Consider the following 17,180-nt stretch of genomic DNA (forward strand, 5'->3'; position numbering starts at 1 on the left):
AAAACACAAACAATTAGTCTTCATGTTATACGCCACCGATGCTTGGTGTAATTCGCCACCGCAATTTCACGTCTTGGATGTTATTCGCCACCGCAACTGTCTAATGAATTGCATAATATGTTGAAGAGTTCAGTGATTCTGTCACTTCCAATTGAAAATATTGATTTGGAGTTGTTCAGTTCAGTGTTCAGCTTTTGTAGAACACGTTTCTGAGACGCACCTGGCGGCGTTTCACTCCCACATTCTTCGTCATTCTTCTTTCCCGAAAAACGTCACGTCTGTCAGAGGCGTTCTTTTCTCTTCCAGCGTCAAACTGATGAGTTTTTGTGTTGTCGCTGGTAATAGGAATGACTGAATTTTAGAATTATTTCACACACATAAACACCAACGAAGCTTAAAAATTTTAGAATTTTGTGGTATTTGGCCCCACAAATTCACTTTATGAACTGTCCCGACAAGGGATTGAACCCGCGGCCAAGGAAATCAAGCGGATCATAGGGGCAGTACGCTATCCATCCTGCCATTCGTCGCCTTACACTAAGTAATGTTCAAACCATATGCGGAACGTTTTTGTACATTCTTGTATGTGTAGTCAATCTTCCGAATGTAAATCAATGCATAAGAGAACATGAGGACAAACTTTTCATCAGCGTGCCTTCCTAGAAGTGAAATCTCATTGGTGAAAACGTTGGTCTTCATGTTCTGATGTGTCTTTATTTTGCTGCGTAATCTGTTCAGATCATCACTATAGCAGTCATCGATGCATTTCCCACTTGTAAATATAGTATTTTTTTCACTCTTACGGTAAGCACTGTTATATTTCCTATTGTTGTCATCATACCCTAAACCTCTTAAATCTCACAGTCCCAGGGATTTTTTTTGGGGGGGTCATATATATATATATATATATACTAGAATGAATACCCGCTTCGCCGGGTAGCCGGCTTCGCCGGGAAGAAGTAGAGCCGAATACCCGGCTGCGCCGGGGACCCGGCTTTACCGGGTGTACGCCGGCTTCGCCGGCGCACGAAGGACGGGAGATAAACGCGCAAAACACTATACTGGAGAAGATAAGGAAGAGTTACTCCCTTTGGACGACGTCAAATGTAACCGAGTGCCGAAACACCACAATTACCTTTGAAGGCGAAGTCGTCTCAAACGGGATTGAGATTTTAGAGCTTATTTGTAAGCCCTATAATAACTGTTATGGCTTCTGAGAGGAAGGTCAGAACATACAGTGAGAGTAAAAGCCGCCAGACCCCATCACAAACAGAACTCTACAATCCACAGGCGTTGCCTATACACACACACACACAAACACACACACACTCACACACACACACACACACACACACACACACACACACACACACACACACACAGAAGCCGTATATATCTATCTATATATATATAAATAGATAGAGATAGATGACAGTGGATTTTTCGATAAATAGATTCGACCTTTGCACTTTTACAGTGAGGACAACTTACAGGTACATGCAAGGAAAGCCGCGTTCTGGACAGTGCAGTGACCTTCTAAAAATAGTAACGTAGTAACGGGAATATGGATTGACGCCACACGAAGGAAGGGAGATAAACGCTGAAAACACTGGAGAAGATAAGGAAGAGTTACTGGGAATGGATCCAGAGAAAAACCAAAATCGGTTCAGCGCCGCGCGCTGAGAGCACGTGTTGAAAATTCTCATCGACCAGGTTCTGTGCGGGGTCTACCTGAATATGCCCACCAAATTTGAAGCAGATCCATCGAGAACTTTGGCCGTGCATCGCGGACACACACACACACACACACACACACACACACAAACAGACAGACAGACACAAGTCGTATATATATATAGATAAGCACATTCCAGTACATGTGGGTTATACACTCAAGTACAGATAAGCATACTTTTCATACAGAAGAAGAAGAAGTAGAAGAAGAAGAAGAAGAAGAAGAAGAAGAAGAAGAAGAAGAAGAAGAAGAAGAAGAAGAAATACTACAGTTTGATTTGTCAACTCATGGTGCCTTTAAATCCTTTGCATAGGCAAGATCACGCCACGCCCCTGAGTTTAAAACTTGCAGCGCTAAAGTTAAAATGCTCCTATCAATTGCTGTCAGTTTTGTGACAAAAATAAAGGTTTAAATGCCTCCACGATGTTGATGCGTTTGAAAATAACAATTTGCGTGGTGCGGTGGCGAATAACAAAAAATGCGGTGGCGAGTTACATCTAACATTGAATTGATGCGGTGGCGAATTACAGAGAGTTGTTGACACTCGGTTTTTATCTGCTTCTTGCAAAGTATATATGGAACTATATACAGAGAAACTACACGTGGAGATTCATAAAACATTAAAGTTATCAGTGAACATGTCCAAGAATAACCAGTAATCTCAGTTTTGTTGCATTTGACGCAGAAACTGAAAATATGCCCAAAACATGGGGAAACGAGAAGAAAAACAGATCGTCACGATCACCAGGGCCATCAAAGCATCAAAAAAAATATGCAGAAATATAGCTAAGGATATAAGTATGTGAAATGCAACACTTGAGAACATGCTGAGTGCCTAGCATTCTAACAATTTAATTTATCATTCGAGAGACCTACCTCGCAGCTTGCCTCTGCGTCGGCGTGAAGCGATAAAAAGTTGCGGTGGCGCAAATGCAGAGTTACACGATCCACGGCGTGCTCTCTCTCTCTTTCCCTCTCTCTCTTTCTGCGTGTCTGTCTGACTCCTCCCCCCCCCCCCGTCTCTCTCTCTCTTTCTCTCTCTCTCATCGCAAGGACTGCCTTTATGATGTAAGGAACCAAGCGGTATTTGTGTATGATCTCGACCAAGGGGTCGTGAGCGACTGGTTTCCCGTTGGTCTACCTGGAAGTAACCTCTCCGCTTTAGACAGCTATCCAGAGATCGATGAGACGAGTTTTGCTGACCTGCTAGAACCTATGTCACTACACATCGAAGCGTGTTGTCGTGTGATCCAGAAAGCAGGCCAAGACGACAACCTTGACACAGTGAACCCTGACGAAGAAAAAGACGGACCTTCTCGCAGCCATACCCCGATGACTTAGCTGTTCGGACTTCACGTGCATTAGTTCTGGCCCGTGTTGGGCGACAAGAAGACTGAATGGTATTACAATGAAACGAAACGTTCGTGAGATGTTGACTGTCAACAGTGTCGGACTGGCGCACATACACGGATACGGCTGTTACCAAATCGTGTGTGAAAACGGCGAATATACAAACTAACAAGTCGCGTAAGGCGAAAATACAATATTTAGTCAAGTAGCTGTCGAACTCACAGAATGAAACTGAACGCAACGCAACGCAGCAAGACCGTATACTCGTAGCATCGTCACTCCACCGCCCGTGGCAAGAAGAGCGGGGTATTCGTTGCGCTGAGGATAGCACGCTTTTCTGTACCTCTCTTCGTTTTAACTTTCTGAGCGTGTTTTTAATCCAAACATATCATATCTATATATTTTTGGAATCAGGAACCGACAAGGAATAAGATGAAAGTGTTTTTAAATTGATTTCGAAAAAATAAATTTGATAATAATTTTTATATATTTAATTTTCAGAGCTTGTTTTTAATCCGAATATAACATATTTATATGTTTTTTGAATCAGCAAATGATGGAGAATAAGATAAACGTAAATTTGGATCGTTTTATAAATTTTTATTTTTTTTTTACAATTTTCAGATTTTTAATGACCAAAGTCATTAATTAATTTTTAAGCCACCAAGCTGAAATGCAATACCGAACCCCGGGCTTTGTCGAAGAGTACTTGACCAAAATTTCAACCAATTTGGTTGAAAAATGAGGGCGTGACAGTGCCGCCTCAACTTTCACGAAAAGCCGGATATGACGTCATCAAAGACATTTATCAAAAAAATGAAAAAAACGTTCGGGGATTTCATACCCAGGAACTCTCATGTCAAATTTCATAAAGATCGGTCCAGTAGTTTAGTCTGAATCGCTCTACACACACACACAGACACACAGACACACGCACATACACCACGACCCTCGTTTCGATTCCCCCTCGATGTTAAAATATTTAGTCAAAACTTGACTAAATATAAAAACAGACCTAGTGTACTGGACTGTGAACAATAACATGGTTATCCATGATATTCCTCATTTGGACATACCGCGACCGTTTCGATCATTTCGTTTCGTCCCATTCCCCCCCCCCCCCCCCCCCCCCCCCCTCACATACAACTAGCTTGTTTGTTCTATTTATGTTTTTTTGGTTTGTTTTGTTGTTTTCTTTTGTCGAAATGACTTGTTTAGCTGAAGACATTAAACCATCAAAGTCTCTCTCTCTCTCTCTCTCTCTCTCTCTCTCTCTCTCTCTCTCTCTCTCTCTCTCTCTCTCTCTCTCTCTCTCTCTCTCTCTCTCCCCATGGGGCCTGACAAAATCCCCCCGTCGTTGCTTAAATTAGCCCTACCGTACATAGTGGAATCCCTAACGTATGTGTATAATCTTTGCATTGAACAAAATATTTTTCCTGATGCATTTAAAACGGCAAAGGTCGTTCCACTTCCTAAAAATAAAGATGTGTCTGACCCTAATAACTTCAGGCCAATTTCATTGCTTCCTATTTTATCAAAGCCTTTAGAGAAGCACATACAGAAGCATCTTCTGAACTACATGGAAAGGTGCACATTATTTCACAACTTTTAATCTGGGTTTCGTCCGAAACATTCCTGAAGTACAGCTCTCTCATCACTATGTGATAACTGGCTATCGGCAATTAATCGTTCGGACATATCAGGGGCTGTATTTCTTGATTTTAAAAAAGCTTTTGATCTTGTAGATCACACATTACTTTTACATAAACTCGCATTGTACGTGAACAATCCCGCAACGTGTTCATTCTTTAAATCATATCTTGTCAACGGAACACAGTATGTTTCTATAAACGGTAAAACATCTCCCAAAGGATGTTTAAAGAGTGGAGTCCCCCAGGGGTCAGTTTTAGGGCCTATTTTGTTTTGTGTATTCATTAATGACCTCCCCCTTCATATATCTAATTCCAAAGTTAAAACGGAATTGTTTGCAGATGATTCGACGCTTCACACAAGCTGTAGGACTGTTCAAGAAATTGAAATTTCCTTACAGTCTAGTCTGAATGAAGTCAAGAAAATCAAGAAAACAAATCTGCAACAGATATAGGCTGCTTATGTTCTAACATCAAGAAAACAAATCTGCAACAGATATAGGCTGCTTATGTTCTAAAATCAAGAAAACAAATCAAGAAAAATAATAAGGGAAAAAAGAAAAACAAAATGATAATTTATGGACCGTTGAACCTCTTTAAAAACGAATCATTGAATCATTCACGAGGAGACGGAAGAGACAAGGTCGGGGCCCCATTCAAACAAAACAGTTATGAATGATGAAACGTTTCACCATTTAAAGTGATAATGTCTAACAAGAGCTATACAGTTATGTTTGGGGTTTATAAGTATGTGACCACACACCAGGAATATCTTAAAATAAACGTTTGAGCACTGATTTACTCAAATTGAACACGGCTGTGTTTTGAGTGGGAATCCCAGACTGTAATTCTCATCGTGTCGCCTTTTTGCACCAGTCAAAATTTTCGTCCTACCTTTCGCCCCTGAGTATTTCGTGCGCTATTCATGGAGATACAGATTTGAAATTGATCCGAGAGCTACATAGTTCGTTTTGGGAGTTGAATAGATGACAACACACGCGAGTGAGGTCTTAGATTTAGTGTTTGAGTGTTCTATTTTTCAAATCTGAATGCTGTGTTTGGTTGTCATTTCAGAGCGTGATAGTCTCCAACGGTCTGTGTTTTTGTTAACATGCGAAGCGATTTAGCCCTGTATGGCACGGAATATGCATGCGTTTGCTTGGTTTGCCTTCCTTAATCCAACGGTCTTAATCTGTTTTGACGAATGGGTATCTATGAGGGCTAAATAAAATATGATGACGAACGGAATCCGGCCACTGACACAGGAGAGATTGGCTAAGCAATCCGCTCGCTGATTAAAATTCATTTAACTATTTGGCATAGTTTTGGAGCAGTTTTGAGCACATCTTTGCAGGTGTTTCTAAATTACAGTACAGCGAATGTCCCTTGAACTTTTTAAGGTCCAAATCGTCAGAAAACGTTCCAAAATGGAGCCTTCGGTGTACTATATTTTCTATTATTTGTTTGAGGGGCTTCTGAAAGCCAACCCAATTTATATTTTGTTCCTTGCATTGTTTAATGTGGGTCCTTCAATAACGTACTGTCGCAATCTGGACGTATCTTGATAATCACAACCACCATAACCACGAGAGAAAAAAACAACCAACACAGATATTACAGAGCATAGCAAGGGGGCACTTAAGCTTTCTCATGAACATATGCTTGACTGTTTAATCATTCTGCAGTGTTATGTTCTTAAAATGTCAAGTCTGCGTCTGCAGTCAAACCTCTGTTTTAATACCTTTTGTTTGGGCGGGGATGTAGCTCAGTCGGTAGCGCGCTGGATTTGTATCCAGTTGGCCGCGCGCTGTCAGCGTGAGTTCGTCCCCACGTTCGGCGAGAGATTTATTTCTCAGAGTCAACTTTGTGTGCAGACTCTCCTCGGTGTCCGAACACCCCCGTGTGTACACGCAAGCACAAGACCAAGTGCGCACGAAACAGATCCTGTAATCCATGTCAGAGTTCGGTGGGTTATAGAAACACGAAAATACCCAGCATGCTTCCTCCGAAAACGGCGTATGGCTGCCTAAATGGCGGGGTAAAAAACGGTCATACACGTAAAATTCCACTCGTGCAAAAAAACCACGAGTGTACGTGGGAGTTTCAGCCCACGAACGCAGAAGAAGAAGTAGAAGAAATACCTTTTGTTGAAATATTGTCTCTTCATAATGTCTACAAATTAACCTCCATGCCAAGCCTCCCTTCCTAATAAGACATGTTTCTTCTCAGAGTTGTGTAGGTCTTAAAACGGCAGTGTCACGGTATCATGCTATAACACAAGGCCTGAGGAAATACGGCAGTGTCACGGTATCATGCTATAACACAAGGCCTGAGGAAATACGGCAGTGTCACGGTATCATGCTATAACACAAGGCCTGAGGAAATACGGAAGTTTCACGGTATCATGCTATAACACAAGGCCTGAGGAAATACGGACAGCCAGCATCAAAGCATGTACTACGGGCCCCCCGCGAGTTAAGGGGAGTCCCATATTGGTTGGGACGAGAAAGAATTTACCCGATGCTCCCCAGCATGTCGTAAGAGGCGACTAACGGATTCTGTTTCTCCTTTTACCCTTGTTAAGTGTTTCTTGTATAGAATATAGTCAATTCTTTCTTTATTTGGTGTTTTACGTCGTTTTCAACCACGAAGGTTATATTGCGACGGGGGAAGGGGGGAGATGGGATAGAGCCACTTGTCAATTGTTTCTTGTTCACAAAAGCACTAATCAAAAATGTGCTCCAGGGGCTTGCAACGTAGTACAATATATTACCTTACTGGGAGAATGCAAGTTTCCAGTACAAAGGACTTAACATTTCTTACATACTGCTTGACTAAAATCTTTACAAAAATTGACTATATTCTATACAAGAAACACTTAACAAGGGTAAAAGGAGAAACAGAATCCGTTAGTCGCCTCTTACGACATGCTGGGGAGCATCGGGTAAATTCTTTCTTGTCCCAACCAATATGGGACTCCCCCTAACCCGCGGGGGGTAATATAGTCTATGTTTGTAAAGATTTTAGTCAAGAAGTATGTAAGAAATGTTAAGTCCTTTGTACTGGAAACTTGCATTCTCCCAGTAAGGTAATATATTGTACTACGTTGCAAGCCCCTGGAGCAAATGTTTGATTAGTGCTTTTGTGAACAAGAAACAATTGACAAGTGGCTCTATTCCATCACCCCCCTTCCCTCCGTCGCGATAAAACCTTGAACGGTTGAAAACGACGTTAAACACCAAATAAAGAAAACTGTACTACGGACAAAGTAAACGTACATCTAGTATTGGTCTGCCAAAAAATCTTTTCTGTTCACAGTCCAAGTAAAAATCATTTGTCCTTGAGATGGTTTTCCAAAGCGAAGTCATGCTTCGGTCTCCACTTCCGAACACCCAAACAAGGAAACGAGGAAATGTGGACACTGCGCTATTAAAACAACAACTATTACATTATCTTTATAAGTTGCCAAAAAATAATATCATTAGCCTTCGAATTTGTGTGGTGTGCCAAACCAAATGGCGTGCCCTTTTCCACGAAAGTCATCGTTTAAAGTATTTTCTAACCCTGAAGAGGCCGGCGCTTCGAACACAGGATCTCCTTGAGGCTGTGGTCTTAAAAACACGCCTTTGATTATAATTCTCTTCCCGCGAGCCTCCTGTATCGAATCGGCCAGATAATTTTAACTGTCCAAGGTGAGGACAAGTATGCCTTGGGGGAGGATTTGCGCACCTTGTTTGCTGGGTCTGGTTCAAAAACTGTTGAAAACAGGGGTAGCAACTGCCACCTGCCAACATTCGAAGGCGGAGTAGCATTGAGAGGTCAATTTGCGAAATGCATTTTGCAAAGTGTGAGAGTCGCTCCGCCTTCCACATTCCCGTGTAATATTTCTCGGGAGAGGAGGCCCCAGTGAATTTGATTTTAAAATACTTCCCTTGCACACTTGGGAATCAGGTGACAAAGCGCAAACTTTGCCTGACCTCCATGATCGATGCGAGGAAGGGTTGGCGTGCCTTCAATCATTTTGAATTTTAAGAGGGAACTCCCAGCGTGCAAGGAACGGATGTTCTGGGCTTGCGGAAGTCAATGTTTCCCCTTCAAGGTGACCTTGCTGCGCTCTCTCTCTCCCACGCCTCTGTGATAATGATAGTCAAACGGTTTTTGTGGACGTGGGCAAAAAAACCATCTGCCTCCAACTTCTTGATGGTTGACATTTAGGCATGGCTTGGCTGCTCGTGTCATTTTAAAACTGAGAGACTGTCTCTCCTTCTTGATAATAAAAATATTCAAAGTAGATGAAAGCTATCTTTGGCTTTGTCGGTCATACATCAACTGCACTTTACGCCTTTGTGAGATTTTCAATTTAAGGGGAGGATATTATTAGGCTTTCACACATTTTGAAACTTTTATCAGAAAGATGTTGAGCTGACGTTGACAACACGAAGATAGTTTATTCTGGCTGCTGTTTCTTTTCAATCGGCCCATTGAGCTCAGCCCAGGGTGATGGGGTCAAGATAAACAGGAAGCGCTGTTGCACGAGCCGATGAGGCGCCTACTGCTTTATTTATTTTCTTTTGTTTTGTTTTCTTTTGTTTCATCTTATATTACTTTACTTTATTTTATTTTATTTTATTTTATTTTATTTCAGTTTTTGTTTTTTAAATGTTAGTTGTTTTTTGTTTTTTTTAATCTTATGATTCTCCTTTTCCCCACCGCATCCGTTCCCGCACAGAGACAAAACAACCCGAAATTCCACGAGAAAAACCCTCAGGAAAATTTAAAATGGTCTTACCACACCTTTTACCTCTGAATACTGATAAGTTGAGTGAATCATTTATTAGTACTGAAGCCTGTAAACAGATCGATATTCTCTCTTATTTCCACAGAACAGTGTGATTTTATTGCAGGGGAGAGATGCATAGTGCATAGCTTGTCTTTAAAGGACATGCGCTGGATAGAACAGTGAGATGTTTGATGATTTAATTAGCAAGCAAACATTTCATGCTTTTAATCTGTGTGGGCAAACCAAAATGACATTGTTTGCTGCAACTCTATTGACTTTTCGCCTGACCGACATGTTTTTACAGGTTTAAGGAAAATAAAGATGCAATATACGCACACAAAACACACACCACTTTTGCCATGCCGGTACATTGCTTTGAACTGCTCGAAACAAGAAGACCGGTGAATGATTAAAAAGAAATAAAAATAACAAAAACAGGTTAGTATTAAACCAATCTCTTTCTCTCTCTCTCTCTCTCTCTCTCTCTCTCTCTCTCTCTCTCTCTCTCTCTCTCTCTCTCTCTCTCTCTCTCTCTCTCTCTCTCTCTCTCTCTCTCTCTCTCTCTCTCTCTCTCTTTCTCTTGTGTGTGCGAGTCGAATTTTCTTTTCCTTTGTATTATCTTGACATACATGTACATTTCAATGTTCTATTATGCATTATGTAGTCGTATAGGTAATGTTGTAGTTAGTAATACTGTATGATTGCGATTGACAATTGTCCTTTTATTGTCTTTATCTTTATGTCTTAGTTTAGCAGGGACAGATTGTAAGACTAGGCGTGAGCCTAAAATCTCCATCCTTGAGTAATAAAGTTCGTTCGTTCGTTCGTTCGTTCTTTCTCTCCTTATCTCTCTCTTTCCTTTTCTCTCTCTCTCTCTCTCTTTGGAGAATGTAAATTGTATTCCTCTCTCTCTCTCTCTCTCTCTCTCTCTCTCTCTCTCTCTCTCTCTCTCTCTTTCTCTCTTTGGAGAATGTAAATTGTATTCCTCTCTCTCTCTCTCTCTCGCTGCCCCACTCTCTCTCTCTCTCTCTCTCTCTTTCTCTCTCTCTTTCTCTCTTTGGAGAATGTAAATTGTATTCCTCTCTCTCTCTCTCTCTCTCTCTCTCTCTCTCTCTCTCTCTCTCTCTCTCTCTCTCTCTCTCTCTCTCTCTCTCTCTCTCTCTCTCTTTGGGGAATGTACATTTTACTCCGTCCATTTGATGCTGACATGAACTTGTTCTTTTTGCAGTGCGCACACGTGGACAGGTCATCATGGACACGTCGTTGTTGTTTTTTGACAGAGTCTAAATCCGTTCGTAGAGCTAGAGGTGCTATGTCAGGTCAACCTAGACACGTCGTTGTTGTTTTTTGACAGAGTCTAAATCCGTTCGTAGAGCTAGAGGTGCTATGTCAGGTCAACCTAGACACGTCGTTGTTGTTTTTTGACAGAGTCTAAATCCGTTCGTAGAGCTAGAGGTGCTATGTCAGGTCAACCTAGACACGTCGTTGTTGTTTTTTGACAGAGTCTAAATCCGTTCGTAGAGCTAGAGGTGCTATGTCAGGTCAACCTAGACACGTCGTTGTTGTTTTTTGACAGAGTCTAAATCCGTTCGTAGAGCTAGAGGTGCTATGTCAGGTCAACCTAGACACGTCGTTGTTGTTTTTTGACAGAGTCTAAATCCGTTCGTAGAGCTAGAGGTGCTATGTCAGGTCAACCTAGACACGTCGTTGTTGTTTTTTGACAGAGTCTAAATCCGTTCGTAGAGCTAGAGGTGCTATGTCAGGTCAACCTAGACACGTCGTTGTTGTTTTTTGACAGAGTCTAAATCCGTTCGTAGAGCTAGAGGTGCTATGTCAGGTCAACCTAGACACGTCGTTGTTGTTTTTTGACAGAGTCTAAATCCGTTCGTAGAGCTAGAGGTGCTATGTCAGGTCAACCTAGACACGTCGTTGTTGTTTTTTGACAGAGTCTAAATCCGTTCGTAGAGCTAGAGGTGCTATGTCAGGTCAACCTAGACACGTCGTTGTTGTTTTTTGACAGAGTCTAAATCCGTTCGTAGAGCTAGAGGTGCTATGTCAGGTCAACCTAGACACGTCGTTGCTCTTTATTTGTAGATTCTCATTGCGTTCAAAGTAATGCCGTACACATACATAGTCAGGTGATCCTACACTAGTTATTATTGCTCTTTTTGTTTGATAGATTCTAATTTTGTTCCCAGTCAATCTGTGCACATTCTTTGTCAGGTCATCGCTAACATGTTATTGTTCTTTTCTGGATCATTCTAATTCTGTTTGAATTAATACTGTGCGTGTGAATTGACAGGCTGTCACAGATGCCACCGTTTTGCAAATAGTTCCCGCATCCGTGACAAATTCCATTGCACAGCAAATGCAATTATATGTGCTGAAAAAACGGATCACGTGTTATGACACCACGCAGAGGCAAAATGGAAGGCATCTACGTTTTGCGTTGGCGGGCTTATTGGTTCCTAGAATAATCTCTCATTCTTTATGTTATCACGTGGAGAGGCTAATAATATCTCGGTCCTGTGACATCACTGTGATTTTTACTGTGCTGATTTGTGTTCGTCGCCTGGCGTATTTTTAGATTAAACTCCATTTTTTGTGTGTTGTCACGTCCAAAAATTAGTGATATCTCAGTCCTGTAGAATCACTGTCATTTCAGCTTCACAATTTGTGTCTGCAGCGTGATGCTTTTGTTTCTTGGAGTACGAAGGAATCCCAAACTTCATATGATCACGCACGGTACATTTATTTCTTTGTGAGCAAGCATGATGGCGGATTGGTGCACATTCCTGACATGAGACGCAGCGGTGAAAATATTATTATACAGCATAGTGTCCTTATACGTCTTCAGACTGAACAAAATGCACGACAAAGGAGAAAGGACAAATCAGATGTTGTGTGCAAAATGATAAGATATTTACAGCTGGGCATAATGTCACGTCTCGGAGCCAGTGCCCCGTCTCTCTCTCTCTCTCTCTCTCTCTCTCTCTCTCTCTCTCTCTCTCTCTCTCTCTCTCTCTCTCTCTCTCTCTCTCTCTCTCTCTCTCTCTCTCTCTCTCTCTCTCTCTCTCTCTCTCTCTTAATCAAAAGAGTTTGTATTAACAATTTAGTGATCGAAGATTCCATCCTCTCCGAAAATACAGCGCGTTGAATATGTCAAGCCTCATTGTGTGATTGTGTGATATGCAAATGAATCGCACGCACCGAAAAAAAACACACACAGCTATAACCAGAACCCTTCAAACAATGCATATTTGACGCGCCGCTCAATTAAATTTAGTTGCCTGTGTTAAGCGGATTTGTCCGGCCGGCTCTTCTGTTTACCAGGAATAGCAGGGAAGAAGGGACTGGGCAATAATGGGGATTTTGCCGGCAACTTACGAGAGAAGAAGAAGATGCTCGCTTCGGAGTTGAGAGCGGGTTAACCAAACAAAGCTTAATTCGCACAGACGCCTTTTGTGTGCAATATAGCTCAGCAAGTGAGACTTCAATACATTCGTGAATTTCAATGCACAATTTTGATCTCTAGATTTTCGTTTAAAGCTTTTGAACTACAAAAAATCTGCTCGTTCAGAAATACTCTCGAGTCACATAATTGTCGTATTGTTCCGCTTAAGGTCCTGCATTAGAACCGCATTTTCTTTGTCACGAGGTTTCACAAAGGTGTTCTTTTTTAAAAATAAATGTATGTATCCTTTGATTTAAACTTTTGACACGTGTCACGGTGTTCGGCTGGTCACATTTTTGTCTGACTTGTGTGACCTGGAGTTATATTTATGCGCTGTGGCCTTAGAAGAAGAAAAAAACCGTTGACATGGTTTCTGATGTTTGAAGCTACAGCTTTGAAACTTTATTCTTGTAGGGTTTGGTGGCTCCCAGGCACGTTGGGAGTGTACTAACAAATTTCATTGTCACAGGGGTTACGTTCCGGTCACAGATCGATAAAAGTGTCATTTTCTAAAAGGTTTATGAAGCTATAGAATTAGGACTTAAAGTACAGAAAGGATGAAGGTCTGGCTGAACCTCGTCACAATTCAAGATCACGGCGGGGTCTCCTCGGGGAGAAACAAAAAGAAGCCATTTTCTTGAACGTTTTTGAAGCTTGAAAGCTTATGGAAATATAAAGATGTAAGGACCGGTAGACACAATGGGAATTGGTTGACTAGCGTCAATTCGATCAAATGTCAAGGTCACAGTGGGTTGGAATTTGGGTAAAATATCAACAACCGGGAAGTCGTTGGTTTCTTAATTGTTTTAAAGGAAGCTTCAAAACGGCACTAACTTTCACGTTTCCATAACCACATGATATGATTAGGGTTTAATTGATTTTTGGCTCATCAAGGCCAACACATCTACGTCCCCGCAGGTTAAGGAGCTGGACTTTGGCGTTAGGGCATGACATTTTGCTAGCTATGTAAAAAATAAAAAAAAAGCTGCGACAACTGACTACACGTTTCCTCTTTTGCGACATCTCACAAGGGCGGAATGACCTTCCGTGTATGCCCTGGGATATGATAAATCATGCCATTCTTTGCAAAGTTTTGTGAATGTATAGGAGCTCCCAACATGCCCATGGCCTTCTGCTTGATGGAAGATGCATGCAAACTTATGGAGCATATATAGATAGTACATGATAAATAGAAAAGGGCTTTGGATGTTGAGAGGCACATATGTAAATACGTCATACCGTGTTGTCTTGGATAATCCTTCGAATAAGATGTGTTCAAGGTCACCTTCCGAAAAAAAGAAGATGTGTAGTAAATGGGGAAAATCATTCTTTGAAATGTTTTTTGTATTTGTTTGCGCAGATTTCTTTAGACCGTATACCTGACATATCACTCAGGTTATTTGATGTCAAGACTTTGAAGACACAATTTGTGAAGGATCTTGAACGATAACAACGACTAAGATGATGACGACATCTATGCTTCTAAACTATTTACTTTATTCCCCTTTATTGAAGTTAGAAACGACAATGAGCCAAAGCAAGGTGCAAGGGTTGGTTTGGTGATGGTGCACAGGTAGGCACCTTTTTATTTCCTTATTGCTTTCTTCTGAACTGGTGAACTAGTTCTTAGCGCTCAGGTAAACACAAACACGAACTAAGCCAAGAGTAATAACGAGAGAGAGAGAGACATAGATTGATTGATCTTTACTACACAAGGTTAGAGGCTTTATGCACAGCCTAGTCTTACAGCCTGTCAGGAGAGAGAGAGAGAGAGAGAGAGAGAGAGAGAGAGAGAGAGAGAGAGAGAGAGAGAGAGAGAGAGAGAGAGAGAGAAAGAGAGGAATACAATTTACATTCTCCAAAGAGAGAGAGAGAGAGAGAGAGAGAGAGAGAGAGAGAGAGAGAGAGACAGAGAGAGAGACAGAGAGAGAGAGAGAGAGAGAGAGAGAGAGAACACACTTTCCTTTCTTGAGATCCTTTACTTTTCGTTGGCATTGACTTTGTTGGGAGGGTTATTGGTTGTGTAGTTACTATTGCTGCTATACATGTGCTGTAAATGTGTTTGTGTCATTTACCTTTTGTCCACTTGGCTTTATTTTGATTATTAGCTTTGTGCAGATTTGTGGGTGTATGCATTATTTAAACATTTAACGCCTTGAAATTCTCCCGTATATGGAAATGCAATTTGAGATTTCAAATATCACTCACCCCATGTCATTTCTCAATAACCATTCCACACCTTCTCTCACCACATCTGCGCCAAAAGTTACTGCCCACGCTGACCGGAACATACATCGGATTTCTGACGTAGTTATGCGGCATTGACCAAAATATTTCAGGAAGATTGTTGGCAGTTGTCAAATACACACAACATGACTGTCATTTTGCCATTAGAAAAATGTAACTTGTGGACGGATCTTTTGTCGTCTTGGTGCTTGCATTGTGGACTTGGGGAAATCATCATACATTCATATTTTTATCCGCGGTCAGAGCACCATGGACTGGTATTTCTGGCGTGGGTCTGAGTCCACCAAATGAAAAGAAATCTTCATACTCTTGAGGTCATTGCTGGTTTACTTTCTTCGTTCTTCTTGACGTCGTTATTCTGTTGCAGTTTTGTTGTTGACTGTTGTCCAGGGCCATCATGTCATATTTTTTTCTTGCGGAGTTCAAGGTCATGGATCATATGTTTCTGTGTCCTGTTGTGCACAGAGCGCCTCGTGCCAGAAGACAGTTGACTGCTTGCCTCAGGTCAATTTACGTTGAGCGCCCTCTGTGTACATTCTCTGACGTCACGACCATCAAGGGCAAACAAGGTCGGCGTCATTTCCTGGTGGAATGTTACCAAGTTGCACTGTTACCGCCGGAATGCACCATCTCCGTTTGTTTTCGTGTCTGTTTGTCTGTCTGTCTGTATGTCTGTCTGTCTGTCTAAGTATCTCTCTCTCTCTCTCTCTCTCTCTCTCTCTCTCTCTCTCTCTCTCTCTCTCTCTCTCTCCGTCTCTCTCTGTCTGCCAGTCGTCTCTGTTGCGTTCTCTCTCTTTCTCTCTCCCTCTTTCTCTCTCTATCTCCACATTTGAGTGTTTTATGTATCGTTAAGTGAAACAATCAGGTACGTTTTGTTTGATTGGGCTTTGGCTTACAATAGTATTCATGGTCAATTGAAAGTTAACCCAAAAAATCGATCTGAGAGAGAGAGAGACACACACACACAGATACAGAGACACAGAGACAGAGAGAGAGAGAAAGAGAGAAAGAGAGAGAGAGAGAGAGAGAGAGAGAGAGAAAAAAATTGCCAAGGCGAAGGCTAGCATAATAAAAATAATAATAATAAAAGAAGATTGGATGTTCTATGAGGGTAGGGATGCTATTTTCAAGCTAGCCAATATAAAAACTGACTCAACTTTTGACTTGGCTTGACAAACGATAAAAGAGACAGAAACTGCCAAGTAGACAGCGGGGAGATAGGTCAAGATCAAACCACAGACTGACGCCAAAAATGTCCAGGAAAGCATGTGTCCCTAAGGGTGGGGATGATGTTCTCAAGAAAATAAATATAAACTCTGACCAAAAGACTTATTTGAGCGTTTGGTACCACTCTTTCTTTCTCTCAGCCCCCCCCCCCCCCCCCATGTATATGTATGTGTGCAGTTAGCTAATTACGTTATTCATGCATTTCTCTCTCTCTTTCTCTGTCTCTTTGTCTCTGTCTCTGTCTGTCTCTGTCTGTCTCTGTCTCTCTCTCTCTCTCTTACAGCAGGTTTGGCCAGAGAATGTACTGTTTTACACACGACAGCCTCATTTAGGAAACAAAACCTTTCACATAGAACATTTAAAAAGTACCAATTCTTCAGACTCAAGGTTAAGACATTTACACAAATTGAGTAAATAGATGTTGTTTGATTGTCGACTCAGAGAGGGAGAGAGAAACAGAGAAAGAATGACAGTGAAAGACAGACAGAAACACAGGAAGAGAGAGAGAGAGAGAGAGAGAGAGAGAGAGAGAGAGAGAGAGAGAGAGAGAGAGAGAGAGAGAGAGAGAGAGAGATACAGTGAGAGATACAGAGAGAGATACAGAGATAGACAGACAAAAACCAGAGAGGGAGAGAGAGAGAGAGTGAGCAACAGACAGAGCGGACGGGAGATCGAGACAGAGAGAGAGAGAGAGATACACAGTGAGAGAGACATACAAAGAGACAGACGAGAGACAGA

General features: G+C 41.6%; 1 long non-coding RNA gene across 1 annotated transcript in view; it reads right to left on the bottom strand.

Moving 5' to 3' along the window:
• Positions 1 to 7,979, bottom strand: part of LOC138964044 (uncharacterized) — a 428,123-nt gene extending 420,144 nt beyond the window's left edge. Inside the window, exon 1 of the long non-coding RNA XR_011454993.1 lies at positions 7,798 to 7,979. This is a non-coding gene — a long non-coding RNA (uncharacterized lncRNA). The remainder of the gene's footprint in view (positions 1 to 7,797) is intronic.
• Positions 7,980 to 17,180: the final 9,201 nt, after the last annotated feature.

This window comes from Littorina saxatilis, linkage group LG4 (genome assembly GCF_037325665.1).
Source record: "Littorina saxatilis isolate snail1 linkage group LG4, US_GU_Lsax_2.0, whole genome shotgun sequence".
Classification (NCBI taxonomy): Eukaryota; Metazoa; Mollusca; class Gastropoda; order Littorinimorpha; family Littorinidae; genus Littorina; species Littorina saxatilis.